Here is an 18686-nt window from a genome sequence, read left to right as displayed (position 1 = left end):
ACCAGTTCACTTTTTTTTTTTTACATCTCGATAAAAGCACATCAGCATTATCTTTGTACCGTGGGGATTTAAAGTCCCTGTTGAGAAAGACAGACAGGATAATGCAGATGTCTTACTGAAAACTTTATTAATATGTAAGGTAATTACTATGTCCTTAATGATGCACTCGCTGTCACTTAAATAATCGAGGTGCTTAACTTTTGATGTGTTTATACTGAAATAAGCCCATCAAGCACATGTCATCTGAAATAGATTTGTCAGTCAATGATGGATAAGAGAGAGAGAGATAGAGAGAGAGACAAAGAGAGAGAGAGAGATTACACAACACACCCAATGAACTAACATTCATGAATTGACATGAATGTTGCAGGAGAAGTGTGTTACATTGTGTAGAACAATTTTTAACAGCAATGGTTTATAGTGATTAATATATGTTTGATGTTATTGCACTAAAAAAAGAAAACAGGGTGATCCAACATTTAAAAAATTTAATACAAGTAATTAAATTAAGTTTATTCAAGCAAATATTATCAATTTTTGCTTGATGTCATGTTAAACAAGCGTGAATAAATTAAGTTTGACAAACTTAATTCAAGAAAATGTAACAAATTAACTACATTTTTTTAAGTTGGAGCAAAGTTGCTTTGAGCCACTGATTTGCAGATGAGCATGGATCGACCATCAATTGCAGCTGTTGACTTTCAGAAATCTCTCATACTGCTTGTGGCAACAGCAGAGGAAAAACAATCCTTTTCTTTCCTCTTCCCAAAAAACAACTTTGTGTTGATCTATTCTAAAAACAAATCTCACTAGATTGTTGTAAGGAAACATAAAAATGTTCAAGGACTGTATTGTTTGTCTGATGTGAGGTGCATGTGTGTGTTGGTGTGTGGATATGGTTTGTGGGGGTGTGTGTAAGTGTGTGACCAGGTGAAGGCTTTAAGCGAGTGCTGAGCTTCGACCTGGTTAGTGTTGGAGCCAAAGTAACCTAAAGGCTAGTTAAGATCTACATGACACTGGCCTAACTCCAACAGCTGTGGTCTGAGCAACTCCACCACACACACAAACACACCCCTGTTTACACACAAAATGAGCACAGTCTCAAACTAGTTATACTTTATCTCTTCCCCTCTCCTTTTTGCCTTCACTATATGCACTTGTTTTGCACTCGCTCATAAATAAGTTCTTCTGAAGGCTGAGGATGTATTATTTCCTTTTCTCTTTATGCCTCCCACACACATGTCATACACACATGCCAAAAAGCATTGCATGTTGCCACTATAAAAATGCAAATCCACCTGCTTCTTGACTCCTTGCTGCACGTATTTTTTCCTCCATTTTTTTCCACTGACTTCATTAGAGTGGAAGCAGAACCTGGGTGACAACTTTAATTACAGGTGTGCGCACACACACTGGGAGCTATTTTCTCCTGAGTCGACCTAATCATCATCAATAGCCTCGTCATCGCCACCACCATCCGCCCCCACAAGGCCATCATGCTGGGAGCAGATGAGGTGCCTTAAATTCATGCATGTATAAGTCAACAGATATAGGCAGATATAAAACTGAGACTGGGCTGGATGTGACTTTTCAAGATGCAAAATGGTTAAAATAAAGAGGTGTGAGGGGTGAGATAGTGGGTGATGGCGTGGAGGTGAAGGAGGGTAGTGGTGGGAGGTTATTGTCGGGGTATAATTGCCTGGAGACGGTGCAGAAATAAGCCCTAATGGTCACTAATCCAAGCCTGGAGAGGGCCTCTCCACAGTGCTCCACTGAATGCTGGTAATGGGCTTCCAGCTCTGTCACTTACATATGCATAGATCTTTCACCATTAAAGCTTGTTTGAATGACAAATATGGGTAGTTGTAAAAAATGATAAAAAAAAGTGAAATGGGGAAGAGAGAGAAAGAGATGGAGAGAGTGATGGAGGAAGATTTCTTCTTGGCTGGCAGTAATTTGGCAGCCGATCAGGAGCCTGTCCTTAAACCTCATTAGCCTATTGTTCACCTGATGCCGACTGGAGGCACAGGAGCACAGGATGCAGCATGAAGTGGCCAGAAAAAAAAATTGGACTTATCTAAAATATGCTTTGATTATGTTTTTATTCAAAGTCCCTTTTGATTTTCTTGTTTTATTTCTTTGTCTTTCAAAAATAATTACCTACTTTATTTAAATGTTGCTCTTGGAGTGGTTGCCTGTGAATTTTTCAATTTTCCCCATTATCTTCTGCAAGCAGTGTGGCCTAAAGGGTTTTAGGGAATATTAAAGTTTTTTGCTTTATAAAGTTTTATTATTTCTGAGCACAGCTCCTCCAGACTAGCGGTAGTAGCAATTAGCAAACACCTGGTGGAACTTAATATCTGCTGAGCTCATCATATAAACTGCTTCTCAGCCCAATGCTCCTAAGAATGGTTTTAAACAGGATAATGGAGCAACACTGTTGTGATAACTTGTTGAAGGCAGAGTGTCAAAAAGAGTAGGAGCTTCTTAAAAAGACAGTGGCAAATTTTGAGGCGCCAAATTGTGAAATCTACATTTTAACGTTATGCGTGATGTAGACACCATTTTTATAACAAACAAAGGTAACATAAGCACTATGTGCCTGGAAAATACATAATACATGTTCTTACACACAAAAAGGTATTTGGGCAGCCTAGTTAAAGTTATGGCTTGAATAAGGTTTAGATGCTCTTATGCAGCATTAAACAGTTGAGGCATACTCCAAAACCATCCAAGTAAGAGGAACCCAGAATTCCTAGATGATTTGTAACTGGAGACATCTAGTAGCAATTGTTTCCCACAAAATGCAATGCAGCCAGATATCACATTTTGGGTGTGATTCGTTTTCATTTAGGATGTGGTTGTTTGGAATGGCATTGTTCTGTCTTAATGAATAAAATCATCAATTGAGATAAAAAAAAAAAAATTGTTTTGATAACCTACGACACTGAAATCTGACAAAAACCAAAGCCAGAAAAAAATTGTAAAGTAACAAATACTTTTAAATAACACATACAAACTTCAACAAATGCTGTTTATCTGTTAAACAGACAAATTGTGTCTCTAATGAATCAGTCTGTTGGAAAACAAACTACACAGTCGCCGTATTGAATCATTGAGGGGCTGGATGGATTGTCCAGGACATAGAGCAGTTTGTTAAGTGACCTTCTGTCCCTCACAGACTCAAACATCTCCACGTTCTGTGCAATGATTTTTTCTGTCTTTATGAATGACTTTATTGATTGTGCTGGCGTATCTCGCACAGTTGCTGCTTCCCCCAACAGACCACAGCACAATCAATGGCACTCTCAATTGCAGAGGGTTTGGAAGTTTTCAGCACTTTGTTGCACACAATGTAGAATCTGAGGTTAAGTTGATAGCTTGTAAATTTTCTATTATTAATAAAATTATGCAACTCAGATCAAGTGATCTATGAAGAAGTATTTTTAGAAAATTTGAAGTTTAACAACATTAAAGTCCGATCCTACCCATATAATATGAGACAAAACGTTACAAATTTCACTCCAGGTTGCTACCCCTGTCTCTTACAGATGGGGTTCAAGTATCACGATGAAGTGAAAGTTCCTCTGAAGTGGAAATTGCTGAGGAGGTTTGCTGAGACAAAGCAAACCTCCTGATACATGACTGACAAGGTCTATCATCCAGAGTTAGTTCAAAGTACACAAGCTGATCCTACACATAAGTCAATTTCCGATGCTTCAGGTATCACCTGAAGCATCGGTGAGCGGTGAGCGGTGCTCACCGATGGCATCCTGTTGGATGCCTGTTGGCATCCAACAGGATGCCTGTTGGATGACACTCTAAGATTTCAGAGCATTTTGCTGAGAGCTTGCTTGGGGATCTCTACATATACCATTTTATTCGAAGAAGATGCTTTCCAACAAGATTACTTTGTCTGACTAAGTTTCTTTCAGGGATTTTTTTTTTTTTTAATTTCCATCCATCCATACAGCCATCCAATACTGGATCATGGTCAACATTATCCAGTATCTTCTGTGATGTTTCCAAGGCCATCCTCGACATAAAATGTCCTTTCATGATGCCATATCCTAGCATTACTTTTCCTTGTGGGATTTCTGTTGTCAGACATTAATCTTACCATCGATTTGTGATTTCTTCCTCATGGGCATTCACAGTCACAGGCTCCCAATCCAGTATTGCAACTTTGTGAGGTAGTGAAAGGGTGAGATTTGGTGAAATGTGAGATCACTGATGTGCAGCTGAAAAATCTGCAACAATTATGTGAGATTTTGTCTAATCTTGACAATAAGGTATCAGCAGAACGTTTCAAGTAACTTTTATGATGTATGCCAAAAAAAATACAGTTTTCTGCATCATAAAATCTGTTACCAAGTTCTAGTAAGTTATACCTAGCGAAACTTTGGTAGCTGTATCTTAATTACTTGCTTTGAATTAGGACAGGAATAAAATGGACCATCATTGCACTTTTGTCTGCAATGATGGCTTGAGTGAAACTTGCCTGGATGTCTCAAGCATAGGAAAATCAAGGCAATGACACTGAAAGGAACTTCACACAAATGTACAAAAGAATAGATTTAACTACATGTACCACAATACATTTTCTGTTTCTAAATGCCTGAGTTTTTCAATTTTACGGATTTATTTAGAGATAAATCCGTCCTCTCTGAAGGAATCAGGGTGTTTCTCTTTGACATCACAACATACAACAGCTAGTTTTAACCCCAACATAAGTGTGGCTTGTAGTACCATCAAAATATGTCACCGCCTGGATGCTGGGACACTTTGGAAATGCATCACTTTGTAACATTTTTTTCTGCTTGGTGTCTTAGCACCATTTCCAGACCAAATATGTCACTCTTCTAGAACATAAAAAGGGAATCTGCTTTGAGCTTGGATGTGTGCAAAGTACATGAGTTCAAGGACATACAGGCCCTTATGTGCAGGAATGAATGTACCTGGATACCAAGATAAAGTGGTTCATATTTCACTACTACTTCTCCAACACTGGGACTCTAATAGCAAAGATGGGTTTCCATGATACAAATACCAGAATATGAGTGGCATGGCTTTATTTTCTTCCTCTATATGTCTTACAGTGTGTGTATTCATGTGTTTTGCTCTGCAAAACATATGATATCTTTGTGAACAAATCTGTCACATAATTTTAGACTACACAAAGTTACACACATCCAAATTTGCACATCTTTGTTTTATTTTTTTTTTCCATATTTGTGGTGCCCACAAGTGACACACAGACACACACAAATGTGCACACTGAGTGCAAGTAGTAATAGATATCCAATAGCTGGGAGCTGTGGAAGGGTCCCGCTATATCTGTCAGCGCTGCCTGGCAAAGGCGCAGCAAGTTCAGATGCTATCACCACAAACGGCTGCATCAAAAGATTTAGTGTCCTCGCCATCCCTCCCACCTTCGAGGCTGGCCGTGTGGCGCAGTCCGCTGGGCAGAACAACAAGAAGGAGGGGAGGGATGCCGAAGAAAGACGACAGGCAGGGGACAGATAAGAGGGAAGCGACAGCAATATGAGCCAGGGGAGAGGTTTGAGGTGGAGGACAACAGAGAAAGGGGGGCTAAAATAAAAGAGGTGGAAGAAGAAAGGGAGAAGAAGCACTGTGGCTTTTCTTTATCACCTCATGAGCACCTCTTGAGAAGCAAGGTTCATGAAAATTAGCAAAAAGTAACACTTATTGTAGCAAACAACATCAAAAACAGCTGCATGTCCATAAAAAAATTTTTGAATTTCCTCATTGCACGGTATGCCAGGAAGAGAATTGCATAAGAAGCCTGAACCAGTACTCAACCACTAACTCAGAAACAGCTGCTCCTAGAAGACTTTCAGACATGGCATTTCTATAAAGTTATCCTCTGCTAAGTATTGTATATGCTTAACTTTAACCACGCTAAAAAACAAAAATCACATAGACTCAGCAAACTGCTGCAACCACCTGATGCAGGGCATGAAAACTTGAAGCAAAATATAAATTTACTTTACCATTAGCTTAGAGAACACAAATGACCTTTACTGCATGCAGTCCATTTCACTGTTGTCTTGTAGGAAGAAGGTCCTGAGTTCAAATCCTGGCCTGGGGCCTTTCTGCTTGGAGTTTGCATGTTCTCTCCATGCATGTGTGGGTTTGCTCCAGGTACTCCTTGGTTGTGTTGAATGCCAACCTGCATTGAGGACATAGTGTGCTTTTGTTTTAATTTGATTAAAATATTATACAAAAGTAAGAATGTCTGCTTTCATAACAGAACAAATACATAAAATCAGACGAGCATGAGGAGTTTCCTAAAAACACTAAACACAAATGGATTTATTGTGTTTATTAACAAGCAAACATTCATATTTGCCAATTTAATCTTAAATAGTACAATATATATGATAATAAATCAAGAGTCGCTTGGGAGCAAAAGTGGCTCTTTATAGGTAGCAGTACAGAAAAAAGCACCCACACTCTACATGGTGTTTATATATTAGAGTGTATGAGTGCATGTTGTTCATCCTGTGAGTCTCTGTGTGCACTGGTGATCTATCCAGGAAGTATGCAGCTTGACCTGTTGACTTTGGCTCCAGCCCTAAATGCTAAATGCTCATAATCCTTGGTTGCACATATATGAGCTGGTCACAGCAAATGCTGAACACACCTTCAATAATTAGAATTTTAAAATAGAATAGAATTTTTTCCGGTGGAGTGAAACTTTGCAGTAAAGAAATTTTATGGGCGTGCCGTGGTGGCATAGGGATTAGCGCGACCCGTATTTGGAGGCCTTGAGTCCTCGACGCGGCCGTCGCGGGTTCGACTCCCTGACCCGACGATATTTGCCGCATGTCTTCCCCCCTCTCCTTCCCTGTTTCCTGTCAGCCTACTGTCATATAAGGGACACTAGAGCCCACAAAAGACCCCTGGAGGGGTAAAAAAAAAAGAAGACATTTTATGATTTTCTTTCAGCTGATGTTAGCTTGAAAACACATTTCAGTTCTCCTTTATTACATTTTAGATGAGCAAACATATTGTCACATTAAACTCTCAGTTGGTATTTTATATATCATATTGTAACAACTATGTAAAGTTTTTTTTTTTGCAGTGACTAAAGAAAAGTAGCTAATTATGGCTTTTCATTAGCTTTAGCTTAAAACATTATACTAATGGTGAATGGGAAATCCAAGTAGAAATTTTCTGTATGCACGTTATGTAAGCTATATAAATATAATGTAAAAATCACTTTAATTCCAAGGCAAGTGTCAGTTTGGATAAAATGAAAAACTTTTAAAGGTACGGTTTAGTTGAAAACTATTCATATTTTATCTTTTAGTCAAACACAGACAATGTAAAATATTCAAAATAATTAGATTTTCCTTGCTGCACACTGAAATAAAAAAATAAAAAAAACGATGTCATGAAACATTTTAAATTGGAGAACTTGTTTGGTATATGGACCAAAGAAGTGTTGTTAAAAATGTACTAAAGCTTTTGTGTTGTATCAAGCAAAAAAGTTGGAAAGGACCTTAACATGCATATCAGTTTAGCAATGAGGGTGGAGGTCAGAATGGGGTGGTGAAAGGAAGGAGGAGTGAGGAACGGTTCAGATTTCTTTCCCTTTGGGTCAGCTGCTAATCACAACCCTCCCGAGACCTTGCTATCAAATACACCCTGCACAGAAACACACACACACACGCACCCCCACATTGGAGACACCGATTCCTCTGCTCTTGAATAACCTCACCGGGGGCAAGTGACGAAGAAGGGATGGAGGCAGGGAGAGGAGGGAATTGGGGCAAAATCATCCTCCCTATTTAGAAAGGAAGGGAGGGAATCAGCATGCCCTTTGAAGCTTTCCTCGCTCAACCAACACACAGCTACTGGGCTGCTGCCTTGTCGAGGATTTCTCCCGGATGTGTGTGTGTGTGTGTGTGATTTCTTGCATTTCTCACCTTGTAAGATCCATTTTTCCAACAAATATTACGTAGTGAGGACCATCTCCTCCTTATGCGGCCCAAAGCCTGGACCCCATAAGAAGAAGTGCTGTTTTTGGGGTAATGGTTAGGGTAAGAACTAAAGTGTGAATTGAGTTTAGGTTAGGGTTAGGAATAGGCATCTACTGGTAATGAGGTTTAGGGTAGTGGTCAGGATAAGGCTATGCAAATGAATGATAAAAGAATGGAAGTCAATGTAAAGTCCCTGTGAAGATATCGGTGTGCATGCGTGTGTGCTGAAAGACCCTCCCGTGGAGAGAGACGGTGAGGGAGAGAGCGCAGCAGCCCTGATTAAATGCTGGAGCCGTCATGCCTGCGAGCCAGCCAGGAGATTAATATCGGCGTAACCTGTTACTTAATTCATTATGGGGATACAGGCTAATTTGATTTGATATTATTTTAATAAAGTTCTGTGATATCCAAGATTGTTTCAGGCTATCAAAATAATTTTCCAGTTATTACAGTTCGTCAGGCAGGTCCCTTTGATAGCACTGGTTCACCAGGCCTGTCCTGAATACATTACAGCCCCCCCTCCATCTCCACATAGACACACACACGCCCACACACACGCATTTTCCGTAGAACTCAATCCACATACACACTTTTAAATTCTTCTCCAAAATCTCTTAATTTCTTCTTTGTATACGTTAGGAACACAAACCTAATTAGATAAGTGGAAAGGATTATGGGAAATTTGGCAGGCATTTAAAAAGCAGTGAGTGGCAGGTTGAAGCTCAAATGAAACTCAGGTATGCACCTTGACCCCTTGAGCCTTTTGCAACAGTAACAAGGTGTGCATCTCTCCACCAGCTTTGCACAATGGATGATGATCTTGTCCATTTTTCTTTACAAAACAAGTCAAGTTCAGCTTGGATGGAAAACGTCCTTGAAAATCATTGCAGAAATTTCCTCCAGTCAAAATCCTTCCTTTGCAGTTTTGACTGTATATTTCTTGTGTTGTCTTGCTGAGGTGACACCCTCCTAGAGTTTAGCTCCATCCATCTTTCCATCAACTCTGACCAGTTTTCCTGTCCCTACTGAAGCATCGCCACAGTGTGAGGCTGCCAGTCTGTTTCACAGTGGGGATGGCGATCTCATTTGATCAAATCACCTTCTTCCATATGTGCTGTGTGATCTATGTGCATGGCTTGTACCAGAGTCTAAACATGACCTTTGATGGCTTTCCTCCAACAATGACTGTCTGCTTGACAATTTCTTGGAGGTCAAATTTGAGGAGTCCATGACTAATACCCATCTTGTTAAAACAAGACTGGAGCTGTGGATCTTTGCAGCTCCCGATCGGATTATCACGGACGTCATTACCTCAGGTGGACAGACATGACTTGGCAACTTTGCAGTTGTCCCATACTTCTGAACAGCGCACCCTGAGATATTCGAGAGTTTTAGATTAAGTTTGGAGTTTAATAATTTATGTGCATCATTTGCTTGAATCTAAAACAGGAAACGAATGATAATACAGCTGGAAACTTCATTCACACAAGGTCAAAGTTATACTGACACTCTCAAATAAACACTGTGACTCCATTAATATTTGGATAGCCAGACATTTTTACTGTTGTTGATAAGCATCAGGCTTCAGAAATTGTGGCTGATCGATCGTTTCAGTAAAAAATTTAAAGGGTTTGGTCAAGTGGCTCAAAACACAACTTTTGAGCCCAGATCAGAAGCCATTCCAGATGCCAAATATCAGCCTGCAGGATTCATCTAAAAACCAGCGTTGATGTGGATTTTTCATCCGCGTCCTGCTGGAGCAGATGGAAATGAAAGTTTTTTTTAAATAATATCATAAAAAACCCTGGTTACTTCTTGTTTACTTATTTTGATATAATTTATTTGAGTATATGACGTAACTAACAGCCTGAAAGTTTAATAGAGCTGCATGAACCTAAAACTCATGGGAGCAGCTATAAGACCTTCAGGTTAATATGATGTCAAAAATACAGCTAGGAGAAATGTTCAGGTTTACATCTCTAGCTACTGCTAAACAGTTATATACTGAGGTCTTACCCAAAAGATGTACACCCCACCAAAAGTGAAAAGTTGGATTTTTTCAAACAGGTCAAATGAATTGTAATAGGTTTTTCTCTTTGAGTAAAATAACCATATTAATAGGACATCAGGAAATAGTGCCAAGTTGTTAAATTATATAAGAAACTGTCCAATGCTTAGACCAGTTTTGACAAAAAAAAATCTAAGCTGATATTTAGCCATGTAGGTCAAGATCTTTCCACAGCAACACTTCTTTGACAAGACAAAAATTGTACTGGTTAATTGATGTTAAAATACCAGACAAAGCCCCTTTAATCAAAGCTTTCGTTTTCTTTTTACCTCTGCTTCAGTCGCTGCCTTTTTCTCCCATCACCAATGTCATCCATTCATTATTAAAGCTCCCCTTGCCTTGTCTCTCCTGTGTTCTGCTCTATTAGAAACCCTTGTATCAGCTGCTCCGGGCTATAGAAGGACAGAGTAGGGAAAAAAAAAAAAATGAAGACATGTTCGGCTCTTTGCAGGGGGCGTGTAAGTCGCCTGTCAGCCTGTAATCACTGTGTCCGCGACTCTGTATGCTAATTCATTTCCCCATACTGCTGACTAGGACATGCAATATAAATGAAGTTTGTTGGACTGCACAAGGGCTGACTTGAATAAAAGATCAGGGTCCTGAGGAGATTCGGGCTGTTATTAGCCATGTGGAAATTCACATTTACACCACCAGAGACCTAATGTTGTAATGAAAGTCTTTTTACATGGAAATTGGCATCTTTATCCCTGTCAGGGACGGATTAGCATGGCTGGGTCTACATTGTACAACAGCAAAGTGAAGGATGAAAACTGCAGATGAAAAAATAAATTATATTAAAACATCCTTTGGCTAAAATATTTTTGTGATCCCTTAAGTCACGCTTATTGCCAAAGAATCAGGATGCAGATTGTCATCTTTATTTAAATATGGAAAGAAGAACTGCCACTGATTGAGTGCCTGTCTTTATCATGCAGCTAATATTCTCTATGACGATGCACTTAGCTGGTGAAAGAAATCAACCCGTAGCCAAGGTTACTTACAAGACCCATACAACAAGTAATAGCAGACCGACTCTTAAGTGTTGAGAACTGAGATTCAAACAGAGTCAATCAAACCAATTAGCACTGCAATATTTTTATTCACACTAAAGGCGATTTGGCTATATAAGAAAGAAGAAGTAAATAGTTCTAAGCAGTGGGTAGAATGGTACATAAAATACCAGGTTCAAACCGTCTGGCTTGGTTCTGTATGATGAATACTGATGTTACAGAAAGCATTCATTTGAAAAAGCGTGTTTACGGAAAAAGCTGTATTTTAAAAAGTAACAAAAAGTCAATTACTTTCAACAAACAGTAGTCAGGGACATTCAAAGTGACAATAAAGCCTTTAAAATAAAATAAGACCATCAAAACAATATAGCATTCTGATTCCAACATTAGACAGAAACATGTCATACGTAAAGAAACATCTAAAATAAAATAAAAAAGTGTTTATGCACAGATTGGCAACATGCTTTGTTATTTTGATCAAGAAACTTACAACCTGAGTACTAATGGGTCTTATAAATGGGCAATGACCTTAAATATCTCACCCATACCATGATTTGGCAAAGTCCATCTGAAAATTTGTGGAAAGAAATGAAAAGTTCTGTGGATCAGTGTTACTGGATCTGGAATCTGGGTTTGGTTTTATTAGCTTTGCAAACATTTCAGCAGGCTATTTTGTGAAGCTTGCAGAAAGATACCCAAAATGCTTCATGCAAGTTTAGAAAGAAAATCTACCAACTACAAAGGGAGTGTGTGTAAACCTCTCACTTTGAAGAAATCAAAACTAAAAATTATTTCCAAAATTATCTCACTTCATGTTCTTGCAAATAGAAGCAATAGGGTTAGTAATCCATACTAACCCTAAAACACCAAACATTTGCTCTAATGTTAGGCAGGGAGAAATAATGGTTAAGTCATTTTGTGGTGTGCATGTGCAAATCTTTTTTTCAGCTGTAACTTAAGATTATTTCTTTCAAATTGAATTTAACTAATTTATTACCAAGGGTGTAATATTGAGGTGCTAAACATGTTGTGAACCATTAACAGCTCACTTTACACAAACATCCCTGGGTAATAAATCATAAGCACCCTTTCACAGCAGAATATGGACATCTCTGTCTGTGTTTAACTTACTTTAATCATTTACATCAAATGTGTCACTACTAGGCATCCAGACCCACCAGACTGTCAGGACAGGAGAATTTATAAAATGAAAAACTTTTTTTTATTTTTATTTTTCCTATGAAACAATTTGTCTTAGAAACTTTTCAAAGAGATCTCTGACACTTCAGGTAACCTGAACTTGAATGTGTCCAAATAATTTCAGATGTCGTTCTGTTTGTTTTATAAAGCAGCTCGTTGTACGTGGTGAGAAAAAAAAAGTATGTCTTCCATAAATACTGTGAAGCCAGGAAGTGTGTTAAAGATTAAGTCAGACGAAAGCAGACTTGGGGGGTGAGCAGCTCTCTGTCACTTAACCTCCATAAGAAAATAGACGTGCTTCTACATCTATATTTGGAGAACGTGGAAGCACTTTGCTCCACGTTCTCCAAATAAAGTTAAAGCTCCAAGGTCAAGGCCTTTAGCCCCCCAGAGGATGTGACAAGACACAGGTGTGTTTGTGTGCCTTCTTTTGATGGTTTAATTCTTTGCACCTTACTTGTACTGAATAAAATTGCAACAACTTTGTGTTTTGGCTTAGATTAAGTACACTGCATAGGTCATTAAAAGAGAACCAGTACAAATGCAATGTGAAATAATGTTATGAGGTCAAAGATTTGGGTGCAACATTTGTGCTAGTGCACTGACAAAAAAGAAAAAGTAAAAAAAAAAAAAAGTTAGGCACACCAGTGCAAAAAGTTAGTCTGCAGCTTTTTGCAAAAGTAGCAGAGATATATGTTAAAGTACATGCAGCCGAAAGTTGTACATAAGGCTACCCTTCTCAGATTTCCTTATTTTATTTTGAAAACTATGCATATTTTTCTTTTCACTTAGCACTTATGTGCTGCTTTGTGTTGGCTTATCACCAGTCTCTCTAAAACTACCCAGGATGTCTCACAATTCTCACCAGAGACTGCTGGAGTAATGGGGCAGGAGCCCCTTGTCACCCTGAAAAGGAAAAATGATTCTGGACAATGGATTGATGGATGAACGCATTTCACATTTCCTAACACAACGAAAAGTACAGTATTTAAAAGAAAATAAACATCTACTGTTAATGTAAGACAATTATTACTGTAACAATAAAATAAACCCTCCCAGCTGTTGCTTTTCCTTTTGCAAACTTGACTTTGTCTCCATCTGCATGCTCTCATTCTAGGCATTTTTACCCTCAAGAGATTAGGGGTTATGTGCTAAGTTCTCCCCAAAGCGTTCTGCTCTCTCATTATGAGTTTATACTTCTATTAAACCATCATCAGACAATGACGAGTCGTGCCCTCGATCGATATTTATGCAAACACAGCTGTAATCAATATGTGAAACATAAAATAAGGACAAATTATTATATTGAGGAAGAGCATCTCTAATTTCCTCCCCAGTCAAACGAGCACACTTGATTAAAATAAATTTGAATTTTAAAGAATCCGCTTGCTTTTTATTTGAAGGAGTTCTGCATGTTGGTTTGACACACGGTTCAATATTTGAACAGTATTTAGAAGCAGTGAGATAGAAAGAAAAAAGTGTTTTAACTCAAAAATGATTTTGCTTGGAGTGATAGTGGTAGTAATAAAGAAGTTATTGACCAAACGATATTGATCGACAGCTCCTCGGGCAAAACAAGCCGACCTTGGTCTCCCTCTGTGACTTGCCCTCCCTCCGTCTGTCTCCCCTCTACCCTCCTCCCCCGGAATTCAATAATATATTATTTTACACAGTTTAAAGCTGGACAACAAATAGCTGCACAATATAAGGTGAAGACTTGCTGGGAATTTTATTTTTCATGGCTATTTGCCTGTAGAAATTTGGCAAAGGAGCACATAGGGGTGATTAAAATCAAAACTCCAGTTGAGGCTTGATTAGGGGGTTGCCATTCAACTGAGAAGCATGGCAGAGAGAGAAGGAACCGGATAGAGAGGAAAAGAAGAAGGTTAGCAAGAAGAAAGGAGAAAAAACTAGAGGCGATGCATTCCTTCCTCTCCTTGGCATAAATCAGATAATGACCTTGAAGTCTTTGCAGCGGAAAAGTGGCAGTAACTACTCCCAAGCTTCGTCCTCTGGCTTTTCGCAAGAGCAGAGGAGGGAAACAATGGCCATTGATTTAGCCCTGAAGAGGCGGGGAGAAAAGGCAGAGGTGATTGTCGCCTCACTTTCTTTGAACACATTTTAAGACAGCGCGGTTTTGTAAAGTAGTTGTCTTTTCTAAATGGTTGGAATTCATTTACAATATTCCAAGTGGTTAGTCTGTTAAAATATTTTATTGCATTGTAAAGTTTTCCATGTTTGACCAAAAAGTTCAAGGCATCTGAGTGGTGGTGCTGTGAAGTATGTCACAATAGGAGTCTAACGAAATGTGTATAGAAGTTGTTTGAATCTGTATTTTTTTATTTATTTCTCATGAGGGTAAGGTCAAATGTTTTAAAACAAAACAGACTGTTATTTCTATTTTATATTATCATATTAAAGGTTAAAAAGTTTAACTTAACGTTGCCTGCGATAGTGCAGCTCAAACTGAAGTCACTTTTTTAAAATTTTTTTGATGTGTGAAATTAGCAGCAGGCAAATCCTTTCCTCCTGTTCCTTGCCTGTTAGCTTGGAGCTAAAGGTTGATTTGTTATTGTGATGCTTGTTTTCTGTTTTAGAATCAGTGAAAAGAAACTATTTTATTTCCTTTTCCCTTTGTACCGCACCCATATCGAACCCAGACACAAATTTTGTGATAATTTTACATCTACAGATTTGCATTTCTTTGGAACCTTTTTACATGATTTTATTGATGGTTTTATAGTTTTAATAGATGATGTGCCCACACGAGTCAATATTTTGTGGAAGCTCCATTCTTGAATTTAATGCTGCAAGTATTTTGGGATATGTATCCAATAGTAATAATCTTACCAGTATCTTCTCACCAGTATTTAAGCTCCTCATTGTCAGTCAGTCACTGCCACATCCTCCTCTTGTCTACCTCATGTTCTCCTATTACTTTTCATCGTTAAACATATCATCGGACTTTGGCTGGCTGTCTGCATTTTGGTCCACTTTCTCCACGCAACCATGACAATATTATAAGACAGAAATAGGTTTTCTATTGTAGGCAACATATTTTTTGTTAGGTGATTTCTTTTACTTAAGATATGTAAAATAAAAAGGAGCCGAATCCTTTTTTTAAAAATAAAAAATAAAAAAAACCCCACATATTTCACCTCTAATGCGCTCTTTTATTTAAAGCGGGACTGTCATGTATTTTCTAGGCACATGGGTGCCATTTTTATAGCACTATCAGCTAGGCTACATTCAGTTGTCATAAAAATGCTGTATATATCAAACATAACTTAAAAGAAATTTGACTTCGTAATTCGATGACTTGAAGTTGGCATCTGTCTCTTTAAGAAGCTCCTACTCTAACATTCTCTCTTATCTACGTCATCACAAAGATGTTCCTCCATTATGCCGTTTACATGTGTTCTTAGGACTGTTGACCTGAGAAGAAGATTGTATGAAAAGACATGTAGTTTTACCGGGTATTTGCCAATTGTCCTAGTCTGGAGGAGCTGTGTGGGAGAAGCTCGGCTGGAAACTGCAGCTCCAATGAGGACCTTAAAAGGTACTGCATTTTATGGGCAAGCATTTAGGCACCCCCAAATGGTTGCCATAGGAGATTAAATAATTTCTTAAACATGCATGAAAGATTCAAAGTAACAATCCAAGTTTTTGATGAAGGGATGACGTTAGAACACGATGTAAAGGTAGAAAAAAAAAGTTGATTTTTGCATAATAACCCCCCTTTAAAGACCTCAAAAAGATTAGAGAAAATATAGTTGTGCAGAATCAATTTTGTGCAGAACCCTCAGTAGACATAAATTATCAAAGTATTTCTGGAACACTATTAGACATGTACTTTCCCCTTGAAACATATTTCAATGCATGATGCAAAAAGCTGTTATGAGCCTCCATCCAAAGTTGTTGCTAAGCTCTAACACCCCCTTCAATATTTTCTTAGGTGGTTTACAAACTGGCTGCACTTGTCTCTGGTGTCACATTTCCTCTCAGGAATAAAATCACAGATTTGTCCAAAGGGTCACTAAAACTCTGAATTACCAAGTTGGACAGAGTTATGCTTGTTTACCTGGCGTTGGTAGGTGAGCATATTCTGCTGATGTGGAAGTGTTTTCTCTTGTATTTTTTTTAGACATAACAAAGCATAGAACACAAACATTTAGCTCAGTGGCACCTCACGCCATCAGTGTTACTTTACTTATCCTATGTGAACACGATCATCTTGTTCGTTTGCATGGAGATAGTGATTTAGAAAGAGATGACAGTTATGCTTTTTAAAATATTAATCCTGCTTCCACAACCACCATGTGAGACAACCAGTGACTTGGCACACATGCAGACAGAAAAAGACAAGAGCCACTGTGTTTACCCGGGGTTGGGGGGCTTCAGGAGTGTGAGTATTTATTATTAACAGGCTTTTATCAATTTATGCCTGGGCAGTATGGAAGGTTTTAATGTGTGCACGAGTCAAGACAAGGATGCACTCTTGTTGAGCTCACTCTTGTCTCCTAACATTTCTCATGGTTTTATCTCCTAAAATACTTCAAACTTTGTGCCACACCATGTGTTACATTGGCTTGGTTTTGTTATTAGCTACACTCCAACTCTTCTGAAGCATGGGTACATGATGGCACGGGTTATGACCTTACTGCTGGCAGCTTAAAATTCAGCCCACAAGCCTGTTTTCCCTGCAACACACACTCGTGCAGAGGGATGGATATTCAGTGTTTGCCATGGGAGAGCTCCTCATTTACATCAATTATGGATTGTTAACTTCCATCTTCTTGGCCTGGTCCTGCATATTTCATGGCGAGAGGGTTATTTTATGAGTTAATGTGTCCAGTTGACATGCCTTTGAAAGCACTGTCCTGTCCCGTGCACCATGTGCAAAGCCTCGGAAAGCACGCAAACACCACTACACCAGTTTGTGTGTGTGTGCATGTTAGCCTCTTGCCTCATAATGCATAAAGCACAAATGTGTCTGGTGACCTCAGTTTCTCAGGGCGGGAGGGGGAAATTTTAAGTGCTTGCAGAGTTTTAGAAGTAATTCTAAATATGAGTTGTTTTTTTTTCAAGCTTTCTTTCTTCATTCATAACTCAGTGAGTTAGTTGAAGATATACAATATATTGCCAAAAGTTTTCACTCTTGCCTTTACACATACATGAATAATAGCATCCCAAAGTAATAAATAGGCTCCAATATGGATATGGAGGTGGCTAACCCTTTTGCTACTCTATCAAATTTAACTCTTCCAGTAAGACTCTATAGTATTTTGGTGTGTGTCCATGGGAATATTATATTTTTCTCCCAGGATAAGGTCAGGATTTGAGGTCAGACACCGTTCTTGGACAAGATGGTCCTTGTCTCAAACTTCACTCTAATTCATACCAATAATGCTTTGTAGGTTTGAGGTCCATGATCTCGCCACAGTCCTACTCCTTCACAGTCAGAAGGATGAAACTGTCCAAAATGTTTAAAAGTCATTTTTATTGGAACTAAAGATTTAGACCTAAACCCTAAAAAACAACCACACACTATAAACCTCAACCAAACGCACTTAGCATAGTGCAGTTAGAAAAGTACGCTTGTCCTGGCAAACACCCAGCACGCACTCATTCATGACATTTCCAGGCAGAGGCCTGATAAATGTTTTTAGGAGTTGAATGTCTGAGTGCTGTATTGTGAGCCTTTAGCCATGGAAGTGAACCGCCTGAATTCAAAGGGTTCTTAAAACGTGTAGGATCTACGTAACTCGTGACTGAAACAAAGCTGTCTGTTTTACAGGTTTTAGTCTCAACTTTTTCTAATCACCATCAACACTGTCATCCATTCATGTTCCCAAAAGATGGTTGACACAAATGCCTAGTTACGACCAGTCATTCTGATTTGACCGTCTTGCCAGGGAGTTGAGGAGGTGTTGCCAGCAGCTGGTGTCTTTGCACAATGTGTGAGGTGTTGTGCATTTTTTGTCTTAAACTGTGTGTGTGTGTGGGGGTGTGTGTGTGTGCGCAAGTATTGGTGTGCGTGTGTGTGTCAGAGTAACACAGCGATGATAATGTGGAAAAGAAACGGGGACTGTTCTCCGATGGTACAAATTGCTTTTTTGACCTCGTAATTAGCGACAGAAGACACTAGGAAGGAGCTGGTGATGAAACTCCCGTGGCTGGATTTAAAGCCAGACGCATAAATTATCATTTACGGAGCACTAATGGCCTGATGAGTCGTCCTAGAAGACCTCGCTGTGCCACAGCTGACTCTGCGACTGTCCGCGGCTGATCGCGGTCATCCTCTATACATTATCTCTGGCGGGAAGACTGAAGATGACATGACATATTACTGGTTCTCCTCCCAATCCTTGTTCACCTTCCCTCAGCTGTCTGCCATTT

The 18686-nt window shown here is 38.9% G+C and overlaps 1 long non-coding RNA gene across 1 annotated transcript in view; it reads right to left on the bottom strand.

Annotated features, from left to right (window-relative positions):
- Window positions 1-18686, bottom strand: part of LOC116713862 (uncharacterized) — a 107716-nt gene that overhangs the window by 46874 nt on the left and 42156 nt on the right. The window contains exon 3 of the long non-coding RNA XR_004337927.1: window positions 6015-6193. This is a non-coding gene — a long non-coding RNA (uncharacterized LOC116713862). The remainder of the gene's footprint in view (window positions 1-6014; window positions 6194-18686) is intronic.

This window comes from Xiphophorus hellerii, chromosome 22, assembly GCF_003331165.1.
Source record: "Xiphophorus hellerii strain 12219 chromosome 22, Xiphophorus_hellerii-4.1, whole genome shotgun sequence".
In the NCBI taxonomy this organism is placed as follows: domain Eukaryota; kingdom Metazoa; phylum Chordata; class Actinopteri; order Cyprinodontiformes; family Poeciliidae; genus Xiphophorus; species Xiphophorus hellerii.
Note: the sequence above shows the minus strand (reverse complement) of the source record. Positions and strands in the feature narration are given on the sequence as shown.